The sequence below is a fragment of the Ovis aries genome, chromosome 6, assembly GCF_016772045.2.
Source record: "Ovis aries strain OAR_USU_Benz2616 breed Rambouillet chromosome 6, ARS-UI_Ramb_v3.0, whole genome shotgun sequence".
Taxonomy (NCBI): domain Eukaryota; kingdom Metazoa; phylum Chordata; class Mammalia; order Artiodactyla; family Bovidae; genus Ovis; species Ovis aries.
Window position 1 is genome coordinate 78,417,410 of NC_056059.1, and position 20,662 is coordinate 78,438,071.

General features: G+C 37.6%; 1 pseudogene; it reads right to left on the reverse strand.

Annotated features, from left to right (window-relative positions):
- Nucleotides 1-14,023, reverse strand: part of LOC101119476 (pyridoxal kinase-like) — a 45,443-nt pseudogene extending 31,420 nt beyond the window's left edge.
- Between the last annotated feature and the right edge of the window lie 6,639 nt (nucleotides 14,024-20,662).

Genomic DNA, 20,662 nt, shown 5'->3' on the forward strand with positions numbered 1-20,662 from the left:
CCAAAAAAATAAAGTCATCCACTGTTTCCCCATCTTTTTGCCATGAAGTGATGGGACCAGATGCCATGATCTTCGTTTTCTGAATGTTGAGCTTTAAGCCAACTTTCTCACTCTCCTCTTTCACTTTCATCAAGAGGTTATTTAGTTCTTCTTCATTTTCTGCCACAAGGGTGGTGTCATCTGCGTATCTGAGGTTATTGATATTTCTCCCAGCAATCTTGATTCCAGCTTGTGCTTCCTCCAGCCCAGTATTTCTCATGATGTACTCTACATATAAGTTAAATAGGCAGGGTGACAATATACAGCCTTGACTTTCTCCTTTTCTTATTTGGAACCAGTCTGTTGTTCCGTGTCCAGTTCTAACTGTTGCTTCCTGACCTGCATATAGCTTTCTTAAGAGGCAGGTCAGGTGGTCTGGTATTCCCACCTCTTGAAGAATTTTCCACAGTTTATTGTGATCCACACAGTCAAAGGCTTTGCCATAGTCAATAAAGCAGAAATAGATGTTTTTCTGGAATTCTCTTGCTTTTTTGATGATCCATCAGATGTTGGCAATTTGATCTCTGGTTCCTCTGCCTTTTCTAAAACCACCTTGAACACCTGGAAGTTCATAGTTCACATATTGCTGAAGCCTGGCCTGGAGAATTTTGAGCATTACTTTACTAGTGTTTGAGATGAGTACAATTGTGTGGTAGTTTGAGCATTCTTTGGCATTTCCTTTCTATGGGATTGGAATGAAAAGTGACCTTTTCCAGTCCTGTGGTCACTGCTGAGTTTTCCAAATTTGCTGACATATTGAGTGAAGCACTTTTACAGTGTCATCATTCATTTCTGTACCTGTCCCTAATTTTATTGTTTTGCTTGGCCGAACTAGTGCCTAATAGACAACTGACCTAGGAATGGTATACCAGCTCTTTATCCTGCAGGAAAGTCATTTCTAGGGTACTGCATAGTTTCAGATTTTTTTTGAAAAGCAGTACCTTCTTCCCTGTTGTGGTGGTGGAAGATAATAACATTTCTCTAAGAACTTATGGTTTCTACAAGAAAAAAATAACCTGCTATCTTTCTCTCTCTTACTTCGTATGGACCCACCCTCTTTTTTAGATTTGGGAAGAAAATGGAATAACAGTTTATGGTAGTTGAAACTGGTTCTCCAAACTCATAATTAACTCAGGAGTGGAGGTGGTGGTAGACAGTGTCTTCCCTCAACTGTTGACCAACCTCCTTAGAATTCATGGTATTTAGTGTTTCTTTGTCTTCAATTTTGGATGCTGTGATTTGCCGGGCACTGGGAACCATTTTACTCAATAACATTATATGCACTTTACATGAAATCTCTCCATTGGTTATATATAAGTGTGTGGATTTGAATCTTTAATGTGAAAAGACAGCAAGATTTGCTTTTACTATTTATTTGATATCCAATTGAACTCTTCAGTTTACTTCTTTGTAAAATAAGAGAATTGGACAAAAATCAGTTATTTCTTACCCAAGTGATTTTAAGAGATAGAAGGGAAAATAGACACACAAAGTCACTGTGAATGGGGGCTGTGACCAACTTAAAAAGTGTCAGTACTTACCTCATATATTAACATTGTTTGCAAGCCAGGTTTCATCCTCTGCTGGATAGCCTTTAATGGCCATTCCACATTAAATTGTCCATGCATCTGTTTCCATAGATCTATGCTCTTTACACAATCTGAGAGCATTTTTCTTGTCATAATGACTGAAAGTGGGAGATACTAGTCTCTTTTAGTGAGAAGAGACCAGAAATATTATATATGCAATTCACTTTTGTTCCACATGATTTTCAAATGACTAACAGGGCATTCATGTGGGGGACATATTTGTTCATATTTATTCAAATTGAAACTCAATTCTGTTTTTTATATAGAGAGATATAGATAAAGACTTCTTGCATAATTTTATAGAGATACTTTTCCAGAAATATGTATTACTGTGTATTTTGAGGGATTATTACACTTCATTTTGTTTAAAATCTTATCCAGCATTATTTAGTATCAGTCACTTTTTGACAAAATCACTTCAGCAACGGCAAGCTATTCATAGAATTTGAGTCCCCAGTGCCTCTCACCTGAATCAGGTAGCATTTGTTGTTTAACATTTATGAAGTTATATGGACAAAGGCCAGCATCTGACTATTTCGTGAGATCTTATCTAGTTATACCTAGGAGTGTACATAATCTTTAGATTTTTTCTAAATAAAGTGGTTTCTTATTATTTATATGTAAATAACAGATATGAGTTTGAGTAAACTCCAGGAGTTGGTGATGGACAGGCAGACCTGGCATGCTGCAGTCCATGGGGTCACAAAAAGTCAGACATGACTGAATGACTGAACTGAACTGAAATAGCAGATAGGGCATTATATAGATTTTTAGGGAAAAAAAAAAACTACATGTAGTTAGATTTTCATATCTATGATCTTAACTTTTAGGTGATAAAGCAAATATTGCAAATTATTTTCTGTAAAAAGGGAAAATTGGCTTGATAAAACTAATCTACACCTACCTCCAGAGAGCTAAAAAGTTTCAAAGATCATCAGAATTCTAGTGTACATGTATATATACATATATGGATCTTCACTTATTCCTTGCAGTATACATGTTCAATGTCCTTTACCATGCCATTGTCCTCACACTACGAAATTCTTTTTGGAGTCATCAGGGGTTTAAAATAGTCTATTTTAAAATACTGTATTACTATTTAAAGTGTGTGTGTGAAAGTCACTCAGTCATGTTTGACTCTTTGTGACCCCATGGACTGTTTAGTCTGTGGAATTCTCCAGGGCAGAATACTGGAGTGGGTAGCCTTTCCCTTCTCCAGGGGATCTTCCCAATCCAGGGATCAAACCCAGGTCTCCCGCATTGTAGGCAGATTCTTTACCAACTGAGCTATCAGGGAACTTCAACCTGATACCAACTTCCAGATAACCTATTCATCTGATGGTTTCCTAAATAGAGGCAGTTTTTCAATATTCATTTTATTTTTTTTAGAGTGTGTACTTTTTAGCACTGTTTTCTTTTTATTTATTTGTTTTTTAACATTTTTTATTTTTATTTTTTTAATTTTTATTTTTACTTTATTTTACTTTACAATGAGAGAAGTATAGCTTCCTAAATATTGTCTATGATTATTTTTAGATTTTTACAAAATTCTTTTTTGCCACAATTACAATATTTATTAGACTGAGGAGTTTTAAAATTCAAACTAATACACTGGAAACTCAGTATTAAAAGACAAAGTATTTTTGGCATTATAATGAGAAAGGATCACTTTATTTTCCAATCCTTTTTCTTTCTAGCTGAATTTATAATTAGTGAGCACATGTTAAAAAAAGGTGAGAATATTAATGAGCTATTGATAGATGTCTCATAGAATGAGGTCAAATATTATATATATATATATATATATATGCACACACATATATTCCAAAGAATGTTCTCATTATGCAAGATAATTGTCATTTGTCACAGAAGATTTCCATAGAATTACAGGTGGCATAAAATTATAAAAAGCTATTTATCTGATCTCTCCCCTTTCAGTTATTTACTCCCTTTTGTCTATAAATGTATCTTCCCATTTGCTCACATCATTACTTCCCTTTAATTACAACTAAAACATATAGAGAACAATTTCTACTACAATTTTAAACTAAAATCTGAGGATTCTGCAAACATGTGATGAGTACTTGATATAGTTGAAAGTTAACGGAGATGTAGTCAGTGATAGAAAGTGTTGGAGAAGCTTTATATCTCTTATTTTTCTCCATTCTGCAATTATAAAATAGATAATTCACATTTAAAAAATTCACAGATTTGTTTTATTTGTTAAGTTGGACAACAAAAACAAAGTGTTTTTTAGGATAAGTATTTCTATATCTTCTTTATCCCTAGTATTTTCATTGTTTTTATATTATTTTCACTTCTTTCATAAAGTTATAGATATCTGTGATATAATGCATAAATTTGGAGATTGAGATAAAACCCAGGTTGACACTAATGTGTGAGCAAGAGTATAATCCAGAAAGAATACCTTTATATTGTTCATAATTGTTTCTATTTTGGACTGTAATTATTAAGGGAATCTGCTAACAGAAGATTGTTTGGCAGAGAATTTAACTACACTGTTCTGTAACACACAAATTGCTCCTCAAGGTAGAAACCTAGCTTGAAGGAACATAGAATTGTCATGTCCTTGAGGGGTGCTTAATCTCTAGTTCATGGCTGAAATTGTATGGCATATTTTAAATATTCTTCTCTGTGTGTATGTATGTTTGTGCTTTTTGTAAGTGTGGGGTGGGGTGTAGCCTATTTAGTATTTTTAGACTCTCAAATCTGATGGCCTATGACCCTCTATACCTTAAGACTGCTGAAATCTCAGCTTTCTGCCTCTAGATAATTTACAGGAAAATATTTATTTTCCCTTCTATTTTAAAAATTTCACTGAATAAATAAATTATCCTGCCCTTTAATTGATAAAGGTGATACACTCATTTGGTCATTAAAATCCTCTAACACTATTGGCTTTAACAGCCTTTACTCAAATAAAAGCCAATCTTGAGAAAGAAGAATGGAACTGGAGGAATCAACTTGCCTGACTTCAGGCTCTACTACAAAGCCACAGTCATCAAGACAGTATGGTACTGGCACAAAGACAGACATATAGATCAATGGAACAAAATAGAAAGCCCAGAGATAAATCCACACACATATGGACACCTTATCTTTGACAAAGGAGGCAAGAATATACAATGGAGTAAAGACAATCTCTTTAACAAGTGGTGCTGGGAAAACTGGTCAACCACTTGTAAAAGAATGAAACTAGATCACTTTCTAACACCGCACACAAAAATAAACTCAAAATGGATTAAAGATCTAAATGTAAGATCAGAAACTATAAAACTCCTAGAGGAGAACATAGGCAAAACACTCTCAGACATAAATCACAGCAGGATCCTCTATGATCCACCTCCCAGAATGCTGGAAATAAAAGCAAAAATAAACAAATGGGATCGAATTAAAATTAAAAGCTTCTGCACAACAAAGGAAAATATAAGCAAGGTGAAAAGACAGCCTTCTGAATGGGAGAAAATAATAGCAAATGAAGCAACTGACAAACAACTAATCTCAAAAATATACAAGCAACTTATGCAGCTCAACTCCAGAAAAATAAACGACCCTATCAAAAAATGGGCCAAAGAACTAAATAGACATTTCTCCAAAGAAGACATACGGATGGCTAACAAACACATGAAAAGATGCTCAACATCACTCATTATTAGAGAAATGCAAATCAAAACCACAATGAGGTACCACTTCACACCAGTCAGAATGTCTGCGATCCAAAAATCTGCAAGCAATAAATGCTGGAGAGGGTGTGGAGAAAAGGGAACCCTCCTACAGTGTTGGTGGGAATGCAAACTAATACAGCCACTATGGAGAACAGTGTGGAGATTCCTTAAAAAATTGCAAATAGAACTACCTTATGACCCAGCAATCCCACTTCTGGGCATACACACTGAGGAAACCAGAATTGAAAGAGACACATGTACCCCAATGTTCATCGCAGCACTGTTTATAATAGCCAGGACATGGAAACAACCTAGATGTCCATCAGCAGATGAATGGATAAGAAAGCTGTGGTACATATACACAATGGAGTATTACTCAGCCGTTAAAAAGAATTCATTTGAATCAGTTCTGATGAGATGGATGAAATTGGAGCTGATTATACAGAGTGAAGTAAGCCAGAAAGAAAAACACCAATACAGTATACTAACACATATATATGGAATTTAGGAAGATGGCAATGACGACCCTGTATGCAAGACAGGGAAAGAGACACAGATGTGTATAATGGACTTTTGGACTCAGAGGGAGAGGGAGAGGGTGGGATGATTTGGGAGAATGACATTCTAACATGTATACTATCATGTGAATTGAATCGCCAGTCTATGTCTGACGCAGGATGCAGCATGCTTGGGGCTGGTGCATGGGGATGACCCAGAAAGATGTTATGGGGAGGGAGGTGGGAGGGGGGTTCATGTTTGGGAATGCATGTAAGAATTAAAGATTTTAAAATTTAAAAAATAAAAAACTTAAAAAAAAAAAAAAAGCTTACAAAAAAAAAAAAGAAAAGAAAAAGCCATTAAGCTTTATCCAAGTAACATTCCTGAAAGCTGTACATTTCATTTGTGCATTCTAATGGTTTGATTTAGTAACTTAATAAGCTTATCTCCAGTCAAAGATAAAATGGCATTTATATAGACTCTAGGGTATGTGTTAGGACTGAATTCTTCCTGCTTCAGTTTCAAACTAGACTCGATTTTGATTATATCAGATACCAAAGTGGGTGTGAGACAAATCTACCCATGAAGATTTTCAAAGAAATGGATTAAGAACTTACTCTTTTATTTCTTGAACATCTCATGTACTTGGACATTATGAGGATGGATCTTATGAAAGGGTTTAGTAAAGAGGTTTCTCTGGAGCTGTTGTACTGCTTGGTTGCTCCATCTTTTGAGGAAGAGGCTTTGGGCAGGGAGTTACTCTCCAACCCCAGGCTTGAAGAGGGCAGGCTTCTAGGCTCACATTTCTTATCCTTTGAAATAGTCAGGAAACTTTGACTATTTGTGCCTGACCAAAACAAAGCGAGGTAAAACAGAATGAACTCTTGCGCTTCTTTCTGCTCAAGAAATCCAGTGGAGGAAAGAAGGTTCTATTAACAACTTTGATGGCTGCACTGGGATAGGCCCACCCTCTCCAATCTTGCCAAGGAAAAAGAGGTATGATTGTTTCTAGTGAGTCAGATGTGAACCACTCAATGAGGATTTGGTGGGGGGTGGGGTGGGAAGTGTCCACTTGGATATCAGGAGGAAGCAATAAGGGCTGGACGTGTACTCTGGATGCTCTGGGTCCGGGGCTGAGTCATAAGTCCACGTGTAGTAGAGACAGATCAACCGAGGACAAGGGCATTTTAGGCAAGAGGAGGAGCATGGAAGCATTCTGAAGCTCATAAAAGAAGATTATGAGAGAAGGAGTTGGCTTTGTTTTTCAGCTGGGTATGCTGAAGTCACCAAGAGATTTACCCATCTATTCCACCCAGACAGCACAAAGTCACCCAGTCAAGCAAATCTGGTAAGAAGCTAAACTGCAGCTTGCAAGTAAAGAGAGAAGCTAATAGAGAAGTGGCACTTACCACCCTCATTCAGCTTCCTTGAGCTTTCAGTTTGTGGAAGAAAGAGATTTCAAGCAACGTCAGGATTGAACTGTTTTGAGTATCAGATAGTAGATATTCTAATTACTGAAATAAAATATATTTGTAAACCAAAGTAACCATATTGTGATTTACTCCCCTTAAATGTGCAAAAACACCTTGGGACCTACTGTGCTTCCATCCACAGCTACAGGAAGATGGTCTTTATTGTAGAAAGTTTGAAGGGATGGTGGGAGAGCAAAAGAAAGTTGTGTTTTATTTATGTCTTAGGTTCTGTTCGTTCATCATACTAGTTATGCTGCTGACAAGGAGTTCAGGCCATTAGTACTTCTTGAAACTGATTCTTTTTTTGTGCAACATACTATTTTTTTTTTTTAAACAGTGTCATAGATGAATAGATGGGTAGAATCTAATAGTAGTTAGCTTTCAACAGATATGTTTTAGTCTCCATCATTTTCACTATTATTCAATAAACATAAGCCATGTATGCTTTATCCTTGATATCTGTGCCATACTATTTCAAGTTATGATATAGTTCATTTCCAATCTGGATTCTCAGAAGAACATAATCACCTATGTTAGTGAGAGTGTGTCATCCAGGGTCAGTATTCATGACTCTACACAGCTATGTCTCCCACCTCACTAGCTGGAGATGAGAAAACTCTGACTTTTAGAGACAAACTGTATTAAAGTCATAATGTAAAACTGCTTTCTAAACTAATTCAGCTAAATCAAATAAAATATCAGATTTTAGTGACTTTCTCATGACTGTCAGCTATCCAAGCTCCCACATGACACTTTAATTAATTGTTCCTCCTTTAGTGGCTCGTTTTTGGTCAGATCTCTTTCCTTAGAGCAGTGTTCCCCCACACCCCTTTACACACACCATGGCAGAAATGTTGTCTGAGAATCCACTATTGTTAAATGTAGCCCAGTATCATTTAAATATGTTACCTTGATGATGGTGATGTCACTCAGGTAGTTGGCCTACAAGGAACTAGCACAGTTTCACTTATTTCATTTTAATGGGTCCCCTTGGCTTTGAGGCTATAAACTAAAATACCACTGCAGTCTCCTCCAGCAATCTCAAACTTAATTATTCCACTCCAGGAAGCCGTCTGATGGCCCTGCAGAGACTTGCTTTTGCTCTCAAATGCAGTCCCTTATTGTGTGGCCAAATTACCTTTGTTCGTTTCTTTCTTTTTTTAAAAATTATTTACAAACAGCATGGAAAAGTACTCCTCAGTACAACTTAATAGGTGATTAGCACAAATATGATTTCAAGAGTTTAGATTGGGTATTTGTCAGGGTTTTCTTTTTATTCTTTTCCATGCAATCACTAAGACTTCTTACATACTATTCCAAGTACTGGGCATTGTGGGTAATGTGGTATAAATTGCTAGGATAGCTGACTCAAATCTTTTCCTCTACTAAGTTTTGATATTATTTATTAAGTTTCACAGATCGGATGACACTTCTTATATGCCTATCTCTACCAATATTTTTTTTTGCTGCTTTGAGCAAATTTAGTTTTCTAAGTTAAATTTCTAACCGATTTTGCAGAAAACAGAAGAGAGACAGAGACACATTGTAGGAGAAAGAGCCAAAGAGGTCAGAGGTTTGCAGATGTTGTTGTCTGCAATACACATTTATCTATGAAAATGGAAATAGTCACTAACATATTTGACGAGTGATATAATTTTTTTAAATTTCACATTTATAATATGAAATAATAGTAATATGAATATTTTCACAATTTGAATAATAACAAAGAAAAATTCAGCTCACAGTCAAAAAGAAGACTGAACTGAAACCCAGAAATTCTGTAATAATATACAAAGGAATATTTGAACTCTATTCAATACTTTGTTCTATGAAGACTAATAGGAATCTTATTTCTTGCTTCTGTCTCACAGTGTTTAAAGATAAAGGGGTAGCTCTACATATGCTGTGTTTCCTACTAATAACATTTTCTTTCTATTGCTAGTCTTAGGCTTTAGGGAAGAAATGGTAAGATGAGAGAGGAAAAAGTGAAAAAGCCTGGCTTTATTGTACTTTAGGTGTGCAGGTAGTTTTTAATTTTGTTCTTTTCAGCATAATGCTTTTATCTGTGCAAGAAATTAAGTGCATGAGAATTAATATGCTCCAGTCAATAGATGAAGCAATAAAATATAACTGAAGAGAAAGGATCCCCATCATGCACATGCTTTATAGACATTTACTTCCCCATGTGGATGCAATATTTACTTCCGTGGATTGAAGCTTCGCACAAAACAAGAATTAGATTTTCTTCATTTTGAGCTTACAAGCCTACTTCATTTAACAACTGTGGAACTGAGAAGGAAAAAAAGATGGAGGGACAGATAATATTTGGAGAAAGAGCCAGAATGAAGTCGAATTCCATGTTTATTTTGGGCTTCGGAGAATGTGGAGAAAAAGAGATTTAATTTAAACACACAAAACCTACAAACACTTTTTCTAAAACTCATTTTAGTTTATCCTCCCTGAACAAACTGAACAATATTTATGAAACTCTGTCTTAGTCCCATTGACCACTTTTGAATAACTGGATGGTCAGGAGAGAATAGGTGAGCACATCAAAGATTGGCAAGTCATTGCGGACAGAGCAGGCTGGTGCAGGTGTCACATAATCTATTGATTCAGCATGCATGATTCTTTATAAAATGAGTTCCTATACTTTTCAGACACATTGAAAAACATGCAGGTATTGATAGATGTTATTTGCTTAGGCTTAGAGACAAATAAAAGCAAATATTAAGATTTTACTCTTAAGAAATGCCAATTTAAATAATCTCCCTATGAACTAATATCAAATACTTTATGATTGAAGGCCAGTATACCAAAATATCAAGCCTATATATTGTTACCATGTAAGTGAAACATATAGTTTCCTACTCAAGGGAACTAACAGGTTAAAATGACACAATAGTCTTGACAAAACATTGAAAATATTTAAATAAACCTATAGTTTGGGCTTTCATTTTGGTCATAATAAATTTCACCCTCTTACAACTCTTCCTGAGAGATTACTTTCCATATTCAACAAAGTAAAACATATTTTAGGCAACTATCTTTCTGTTATGAGGACTGATTTATTCAGCAAATATTAATTAATGGCACTTGGTGCTGTTTGACTAGGTTTTTTCACTCCTGGTCCATCAAACAGAAAAATTTTAGGGAGTACAGATACCATTTTGTCATGTCTGAAGTTTCTAAATCTTTAAAGAAATGAAGTACAGAATTTCAAACACATACTCACAGGACACCTCCTAGGTTCTTGGAAGGGATGTGGTACAGTGTGGATCCCAATTTTTAAGCTGTATTAGCCTCATAGTTAAGCTTACCCTGGTCTCTTGTAATCTGACAGAAAGCACGATTGTCCTGTTCTGTGAACTGGTAACAAATGGCAGCAATCTGAAAAAAAGAGAGAAAAAAATTCACTCTCCTTTGCTTTTCAGTACAGTGCTGAAAAAGTCTTTCCTCAACTTTCCAGCATCAAATTGTTATAAGTATGCCTTTCCCTACTTCTTTAGTAGTATTACCACAGGGACTGTTTGGGGTGTATGTGTGCTCGGTTGCTTCAGTTACATCTAACTCTTTGTGACCCTGTGAACTGTAGCCTGCCAGGCTATTCTGTCCACAGGATTCTCCAGGCAAAAATACTGGAATGAGTTGCTATACCATTTTCTAGGGGATCTTCCTGACCCAGGGATCAGACCTGCGTCTCCTGCATTGCAGGCAGATTCTTTATCACTGAGTCATCAAGGAAGGACAATTGAGCTAACTAACGGGTAGCAGGAGGTGAATCCCACAGCATCAGAAAGTGCATTATGGAGATATAGTCTAATATAAGCAACTTTAGTTCAGTTCAGTCACTCGGTCATGTCCGACTCTTTGTGACCCCATGGACTGCAGCACGTCAGGCTTCCCTGTCCATCACCAACTCTCGGAGTTTACCCAAACCCATGTCCATTGAGTTGGTGATGCCATCCAACCATCTTATCTTCTGTCGTCCCCTTCTCCTCCTGCCCTCAATCTTTCCCAGCATCAGGGTCTTTTCAAATGAGTCAGCTCTTTGCATCAAGTGGCCAAAGTATTGGAGTTTCAGCTTCACATCAGTCCTTCCAATGAACACCCAGGACTGATCTCCTTTAGTATGGACTGGTTGGATCTCCTTGCAGTCCAAGGGACTCTCAAGAGTCTTCTCCAGCACCACAGCTCAAAAGCATCAATTCTTCAGCACTCAGCTTTCTTTATAGTTCTATTTTCACATCCATATGTGACTACTGAAAAAACCATAGCCTTGACTAGATGGACTTTTGCTGACAAAGTAATGTCTCTGCTCTTTAATATGCTGTCCAGGTTGTCATAACTTTCCTTCTAAGGAGTAAGAGTCTTTTAATTACATGGCTACAATTACTATCTGCAGTGATTTTGGGGCCCCCAAAAAATAAAATCTGACACTGTTTCCACTATTTCCCCATCTTTTTGCTGTGAAGTGATGGGACCAGATGCTATGATCTTCGTTTTCTGAATGTTGAACTTTAAGCCAACATTTTTACTCTCCTCTTTCACTTTCATCAAGAGGTTCTTTAGTTCTTCTTCACTTTCTGCCATAAGGGTGGTGTCATCTGCATATCTGAGATTACTGATATTTGTCCCGGCAATCTTGATTCCAGCTTGTGCTTCTTCCAGCCCAGCTTTTCTCATGATGTACTCTGCATATAAGTTAAATAAGCAGGGTGACAATATACAGCCTTGATGTACTCCTTTTCCTATTTGGAACCAGTCTGTTGTTCCATGTCCAGTTCTAACTGTTGCTTCCTGATCTGCATACAGGTGTCTCAAGAGGCAGGTCAGATAGTCTTGTATTCCCATCAACTTAAGACCCTGTAAATATTAAGAAATAGTGTGGAGCCCAAACCAGGAGTAAACCTAGGGTGTTAGAACAGGGATTCAGGCTAGGGAAAATGAGGTCATGACAATTATTCATTTACTCACTGAAACTGGGTTTTGATAGCACATTTATGGAGCAACTATTGGGCTTCCCTGGTGGCTCAGAGGGTAAAATGTCTGCCTACAATGCAGGAGACCTGGGTTTAATCCCTGGGTCGGGAAGATCCCCTGGAGAAGGGAATGGCAACCCACTCCAGTACTCTTGCCTGGAAAATCCCATGGACTGAGAAGCCTGGTAGGCTACAGTCCATGGGGTCGCAAAAAGTCGGACATGGCTGAGCAACTTCACTTTCACTTTCTATTTATTGGCCGTGTGTTATACTAGGCCCTAAAGATATACGTATAACTGAAACTGACTATCAGGGAATTACAAATCTTGTGGAAGTAGTACCTTCTCCAACACGTAGCATAATGGATTTATATATAAATTGTAAAAATCTATATAAATCATGAAGTGCTTTGAGTGATTATAATTTGTTTACTTAGTTCAGAAATCACTTCCCTCCTCCACTCTACCTGCAACCTTGATTCAGGAGGCACATCTTAGATTACCTCCGCTGCCATTTCATCCAATGTCTATGCCATTTCAGTTTTTCACAGAAGCTGGAACTTGGTTAATTCTTAGAAGGTGCACCTAGGGCAGGACTTGCTTTGCATGGTAAAGTTAGTTGTCCCACATTTGGATGTGAGAAAAATTAAAGAATAGAGAGATGGATCATTTTATTGGCATGCTTCCTTCACTATAGAAATGATGGGATATCTGGCTTCATGATGTCAGGAAAGAGGAGGTTCCTGGCTTCCTTCTTCACATGAGACTACCCTTCCCTAGAAAGTCACCACATAGTCTCTGGAGAGAAGATGCCTTCATGGTGCTTTGCACTCCTTGCAGCTTTGGACAACACCAATGACTTTAGTTAAATGCTGACTTCAACCATCAGCATTGTAGGGAAAGAAAAAGTGTTCCTCAATCCTCTTACAGTCCCTTAACTGGTTTGAAAATTAAGCTAACAAAAAGCAATTAACAGTAGAAAAGTACACAAACTATGTGACACAGGAGCTTTCATTAAGGAAATGAAGACCCTAAGACGTATACCCGAGTATTTTATTGGTAGGTTTGATGAAGAATACACCGTTGTGCAGATACACAGTAGGTCAGAGTATGAGATAAGTATAGCTCACAGGGGAAACACAAGGATTGTTTGTTCAGATTCTTCTTGGTGTCCCATTATCTTTGGAGATAAGGATGCTCCTTTCCTCTGGGTATAGGGAGGGCACGTCTCACATAGGTATTTCATGGTCTGTTTCAAGGAAAAAGGGCAAGGTTGAGGTTGGAGTATCATCCTGCTTTTGCCATTTTTTGAGACTCCTTCAGCTTAAAATATTCAATATGCTGAGGTTACGTGTTTTAGGTTAGCAAGTCCTGAGCCCCATCAGCAGCACTGCAAACATTTGATCACACCCTTCTCCTGAAAACATTTTCTTCTCCTGACTTCTGGGACAAAGTTTTCTCCTGGTTCTACTCTACCTCATGAAGTTGTTCCTCCTGGGTCTACTCTGTTAGCTTCATTCTTCTCAATGTCTGCAAGTTGGAGTGTCTGAGACTCATTCTTGAAGCAACCTATCCTGTCAACCTATTGAGACACTTCCAGTGATCTTATCAGATCACATACATGACTTCAAATAACACTGTTGTTGTTATGACTCCAGTATCAGAGTATATATCTCGAGCCTGAACCACTTCTACATAATCCAGAAATGTATGTCGGACTTCCATAGATACCTCCACCTGCTGCTGCTGCTGCTGCATCGCTTCAGGCGTGTCTGACTCTGTGCGACCCCATAGACGGCAGCCCACCAGGCTCCCCCATCCCTGGGATTCTCCAGGCAAGAACACTGGAGTGGGTGGCCATTTCCTTCTCCAATGCATGAAGGTGAAAAGTGAAAGTGAAGTTGCTCAGTCATGTCTGACTCTTAGCGACCCCATGGACAGCAGCGTACCAGGCTCCTCCATCCATGGGATTTTCCAGGCAAGAGCACTGAAGTGGGGTGCCATTGCCTTCTCCTCACCTCCACCTAGATTTATCAAATTAATGTATCAAAAATTGTGTACCTGATTTTCCTTCTTAAACTAATTTTTATCACCTGTAATCCTGCCTTCTAGTCAGTCAATTCCATTATTCTGACTGCCCAGACAAAAACTTTGAAATTATCATTGATTTCTCTCTACCCTACATCCAAAACAACAGTAAATTCAATCGTCTCTATTTTTGCAGTCCAACATACGTATTAATTTTTACCACCTCCATTGCTAACATCCACATCCAAAACAACATTATTTCTTGCCTGGACTTTTGCAATAGCCTCGTAATTGGTCTCTGTTGTCACTTTTGTGTTACTACAAATTAGTCTCTTCACACAGTCAGGGTGATTATTTCCGACATGTCAGATTACATCATCCCCTACAAAGCCCTACAGTGGTTATCCATCTCCACAAGGCTAAAATCTAACTACCTTATAACCCAGCAATCCCACTGCTGGGCATACACACCGAGGAAACCAGAATTGAAAGAGACACATGTACCCCAATGTTCATCGCAGCACTGTTTATAATAGCCAGGACATGGAAACAACCTAGATGTCCATCAGCAGATGAATGGATAAGAAAGCTGTGGTACATATACACAATGGAGTATTACTCAGCCGTAAAAAAGAATTCATTTGAATCAGTTCTGATGAGATGGATGAAACTGGAGCTGATTATACAGAGTGAAGTAAGCCAGAAAGAAAAACACCAATACAGTATACTAACACATATATATGGAATTTAGGAAGATGGCAGTGACGACCCTGTATGCAAGACAGGGAAAGAGACACAGATGTGTATAACGGACCTTTGGACTCAGAGGGAGAGGGAGAGGGTGGGATGATTTGGGAGAATGACATTCTAACATGTATACTATCATGTAAGAATTGAATCGCCAGTCTATGTCTGACGCAGGATGCAGCATGCTTGGGGCTGGTGCATGGGGATGACCCAGAGAGATGTTATGGGGAGGGAGGTGGGAGGGGGGTTCATGTTTGGGAACGCATGTAAGAATTAAAGATATTAAAATTTAAAAAATAAAAAACCAAAAAAAAAAATAAAGTCCCAATTATGAGTGTCATTACATTTTTATGCTCTCAACTCCTCTTATCCTCCTTGCTTGCTTAGGTCCAACTTGCAGCTTTTTGAACATGTAAAACATGTTTCAACCTCAAGACTTTTGCATTTGTTCTTATTGTGTTCTTCACCAAGATATTTACATATATCATCCCTCACTTGATTCTTAACTATCCTCAGACAGAGAAGAGACAACACCTACCACCTGGAATTCCCTATTTATCTTACCTGATTTATTTCTCTTTGTACAAGTTATCATCATTTAGCGTAACACATATATTGTTCTAAGTTTTATTGACATATGACTTTGTATAAGTTTATGGTGTACTGCATAAGATTTGATATGCTCATTTTGCAAAATAACTACCATAGTAGGGTTATTTAACATCTCCATCACCTCATATAATTACCATTTCTTTCTTTGTGGTGAAAACATTTGAGATCTACTCTCTTAGCAATTTTCAAGTGTATAACACAGTTATTACTAACTATAATCACCATGCTGTACATTAGATCTCTAAAACTTTTCATCTTATAACTGGGAGTTTGTACCCTCTGACTGACATTTCCCCATTTCTTCCACCCTCAGCCCCTAGGAACTATCATTCTACTTTTTCTATGAATGTGATTTTCTAGATTCCACATAATAGTGATATATACAGTATTGGTCTTCCTCTTTCTGACTTACTTCTCTTAGCATAATGTCCTCAAGGTCCATCTATGTTGTCACAAATAATAAGATTTCCTTTTTTTCTCTCGGCTGAATAATATTCCATCGTACATATGTACCTTGTCTTCTTCATCTGCTCATCTGTTGATGAACACTTAGGTTGTTTCATATCTGGCTACTATGAATACTGTTGCAATGAACATGATAATGCAGGTATCTTTTGGGGATCTTGATTTTATTTCTTTTGGATTTATACCCAGAAGTAGGATTACTGGATCACATGTTAGTTCTAGTTTTAACTTTGTGAAGAAACTCTGTACTGTCTTCCATAGTGGCTGAGCAAGTATACATTCCCATCAAGAGTACACCAGGGACTCTCTTTCTTCTCATCCTCGCCAATATTTCTATCTTTTATCTTTTCAATAACAGCCATTCTAGCATGAATAAGATGTTATCTCATTGTGATTTTGATTTGCATTCCTCTGATAATTAGTAGCAGAGAAGGCAATGGCACCCCATTCCAGTACTCTTGCCTGGAAAATCCCATGGACGGAGGAGCCTGGTGGGCTGCCATCCATGGGGCTGCTAAGAGTCAGACATGACTGAGCAACTTCACTTTCACTTTTCACCTTCATGCATTGGAGAAGGAAATGGCCACCCACTCCAGTGTTCTTGCCTGAAGAATCCCAGGGATGGAGGAGCCTGATGGGCTGCCCTCTATGGGGTCGCACAGAGTTGGACACGACTGAAGCGACTTAGCAGCAGCAGCAGCAGCAGATGATTAGTAGTGTTGAACATGTTTTCATTTACATGTTGGCCATTTAGATGTCTTTATTGGAGAGATGCCTATATGAGATCCTCTGGATGGAGGATGATCCTCTGTCCATTTTAACATCAGACCTTTTTTTTTTTTTTTTTTTTGCTATTGAGCTGTATGAGTTTCATATATATTCTAAATGGTAATCCCTTATCAAATAATTGATTTGCAATTATTTTCTTCCATTATATAAGTTACCTTTTTATTTTCTTGATTGCTTCCTTGGTGTGCAGAGGTCTTTTTGTTTTTAGTTTATTGTAATCTCATTAGTTTTTGCTTTTGTTTCTTGTGCTTTTAGTGCCAGTTTCAAAAACTCATCTCCAAGACCAATGTAAGAGAGTTTTTCCCCCATGTTTTCTTCTAGAAGTTTTATAGTTTCTCATCTTATGTTTAAGTTTTTAATCAGTTTTTGTTAATTTTTGTGCATGATATAAGGTAAGGGTTTTATTTCATTTCATGTGATTATCCAGTTTTATCAACACTATTTATTGAAGACACTACCTTTTCAACATTTATTATTCGTGGTTCTCTTGTTAAAAATTAGTTGACCATATCAGTAAAGAATCCACCTGCAATGCAGGAGACTCCAATTTGATTCCTGGGTTGGGAAGATCCCTTGGAGAAGGGATAGGCTACCCACTCCGTTATTCTTGGGCTTCCCTGGTGCCTCAGATGGGAAAGAATCCACTTGCAATATGGGAGACCTGGGTTTGATCCCTGCATTGGGAAGATCCCCAGGAGGAGGGCATGGCCCTCCAATATTCTTTTGTGAATATCTACTCTTATATTCTTGCCTGGCAAATCCCCCTGGACAGAGGACCTGGTGGGCTAGAGTTCATGGGATTGCAAAGAGTCAGACATGACTGAGCGACTAAGCACACAGCACACATATAACTGAAGGTCTACTTCTGGGCTCTTGAATCTGTACCATTGTCTATGTATCTATTAATATGCAAATTCCAACTATTTTGATTACTATAATTTTCTAATACAGTTTTGAAATCAAGAGGGCTTCCCTTGTGGCTCAACTGGTAAGGAATCTGCCTGTAATGCGGGAGACCTGAGTTCAGTCCCTAGGTTGGGAAGATCTCCTGGAGAAGGGAAAGGCTACCCACTCCAGTATTCTGGCCTGGAGAATTCCATGGACTGTATAGTCCATGGGGTCACAAAGAGTCGGACATGACTGAGCAACTTACACTTTCACTTTCACTTGAAATCAAGAACTGTGATACATTTTTTTTGCTTTCTCATGATTACTTTGACTATTTGGAGTATTTTGTGATTCCATATAAATTTTAGAATTCTTTTTTCTATTACTATGAAAAATGCTATTGGAATTTTGATAGGAATTGCATTGAATCTATAAATGCCTTTGAGTAGTATGACCAGTTAAAATTTATTAATGATACTTGTTAACAATATATAGAATTAGCCATAATATTTGCTATAGGTCTTAAAGGATGCTTAAAAAGATTTGGAAAAAATTATTCTAATATCCTATTATTAACAAAAAAATAGTCTTAATGTATTTTCAGGAAAAGTGTTCTAAAAGAATATGCCTTAAATGAAAGGGGCTATTTTCTGGACAGTGTAAATAATGGAATGTAGTATAACTTCTTAGCCATCTGGCTTTTCCATTTTCTACAGCATGCATGAAGAAGACCCATGTCAATTTGGTCAGTCACTGTGTTACTGATGGTGCATTTCCTTTATAACCTTAGCAGATTTTATTTGAATAGATGGCATGCAAACATATTTCTATGATGAGCTGGATTTGATCACTTGGTTTACAAACACCCAGGGATGTTGGGTTTAGAAGCTGCGAAGACATTCAGCACCCACGAGGCTCTTTTTGCTCTGTGTCATATTTACTTCTCAGGTGGGGTTAATGATGATTCTTTTAAGAACTTGACAGTTGTATTTCCAGTATGCAAAGAATGTTTCTAACTGCTTTTAGTGATAGGCTTAATCTAAGAGTAAGAAAAAATCTTATTTTTCTTTCCCTGGGGCCCTTCAACACTTCAACATGTGGAACCAAGAAACTGTCTTTTTTAAGAAGTGACAGAAATTGCAAGTATCTCTAGCAATTTTGGGGAAATATCATCTGTGAAAATAGTTTCATTATTCAACACTTCTGAAATGTGAAAATGAAATACACAAAACAACCAAAAGCACCACGGGACTGAAGAGTTTGTAAAATAGAATATAATATAGATGAGTAGAAAATAAAGCCTGCATATTATTTATTGGTGGCTTCATACTCTTAACATGGGGCCAATACAGAAGAGCATAAGCAGATGTCTTCATGACAATATACCAAGAATATAAACCTATAAATACTGATTCTTTTCAGTACCTACTTAACGTGCAGAATTTGTCAAATTTTTTTAAGCTTATACTTGTCAGAAATATCTGTAGAACAGTTGTTTGGCTTACTTAAATTTTAACTTAATGTTAGATATATTTTTACTTGTTATGATGGAGTTGAAGAGCAATTCCAATATGCTTTATAATTACAAAATATTTTTGTAAAAAAATGTTAAAATTTCAGAAAGATTGAAAAAGGTAAAAATCTTGAAAGGTCTTTGAAAGGTCTTTCCTTAATTTTATAAGGAATTGAAAATTAAGATCAGTTTCTCAATGAAATGATTTAAAGTATCAGTTCAGTTCAGTTGCTCAGTCGTCTCAGACTCTTTGTGACCCCATGAATCGCAGCACGCCAAGCCTCCCTGTCCATCACCAGCTCCCGGAGTTCACTCAGATTCATGTCCATCGAGTCAGTGATGCCATCCAGCCATCTCATCCTCTGTCGTCCCCTTCTCCTCCAGCCCCCAAACGCTCCCAGCATCAAAGTCTTCCAATAAGTCAACACTTCACATGAGGTGGCCAAAGTTCTGGAGTTTCAGCTTTAGCATCATTCCTTCCTAAGAAATCCTAGGGTTGATCTCCTTCAGAATGGACTGGTTGGATCTCCTTGCAGTCCAAGGGACTCTCAAGAGTCTTCTCCAGCACCACAGTTCAAAAGCATCAATTCTTCAGCACTCAGCCTACTTCACAGTCCAACTCTCACATCCATACATGAAAACTGGGAAAACTATAGCCTTTCAGAAAAACATCTATTTCTGCTTTATTGCCTATGCTTTGACTGTGTGGATCACAAGAAACTGTAGAAAATTCTGAAAGAGATGGCAATACCAGACCACCTGACCTGCCTCTTGAGAAATCTGTATGCAGGTCAGGAAGCAACAGTTAGAACTGGACGTGGAACAACAGACTGGTTCCAAATAGGAAAAGGAGTACATCAAGGCTGCATATTGTCATCCCGCTTATTTAACTTCTATGCAGAATACATCATGAGAAACACTGGACTGGAAGAAACAGAAGCTCGAATCAAGATTGCTGGGAGAAATATCAATAACCTCAGATAGGCAGATGACACCACCCTTATGGCAGAAAGTGAAGAGGAACTAAAAAGCCTCTTGATGAAAGTGAAAGAGGAGAGTGAAAAAATTGGCTTAAAGCTCAACATTCAGAAAACGAAGATCATGGCATCCGGTCCCATCACTTCATGGGAAATAGATGGGGAAACAGTGGAAACAGTATCAGACTTTATTTTTTTGGGCTGCAAAATCACTGCAGATGGTGACTGCAGCCATGAAATTAAAAGACGCTTACTCCTTGGAAGAAAAGTTAAGACCAACCTAGATAGTATATTCAAAAGCAGAGACATTACTTTGCAAACTAAGGTCCATCTAGTCAAGGCTATGGTTTTTCCAGTAGTCATATATGGATGTGAGAG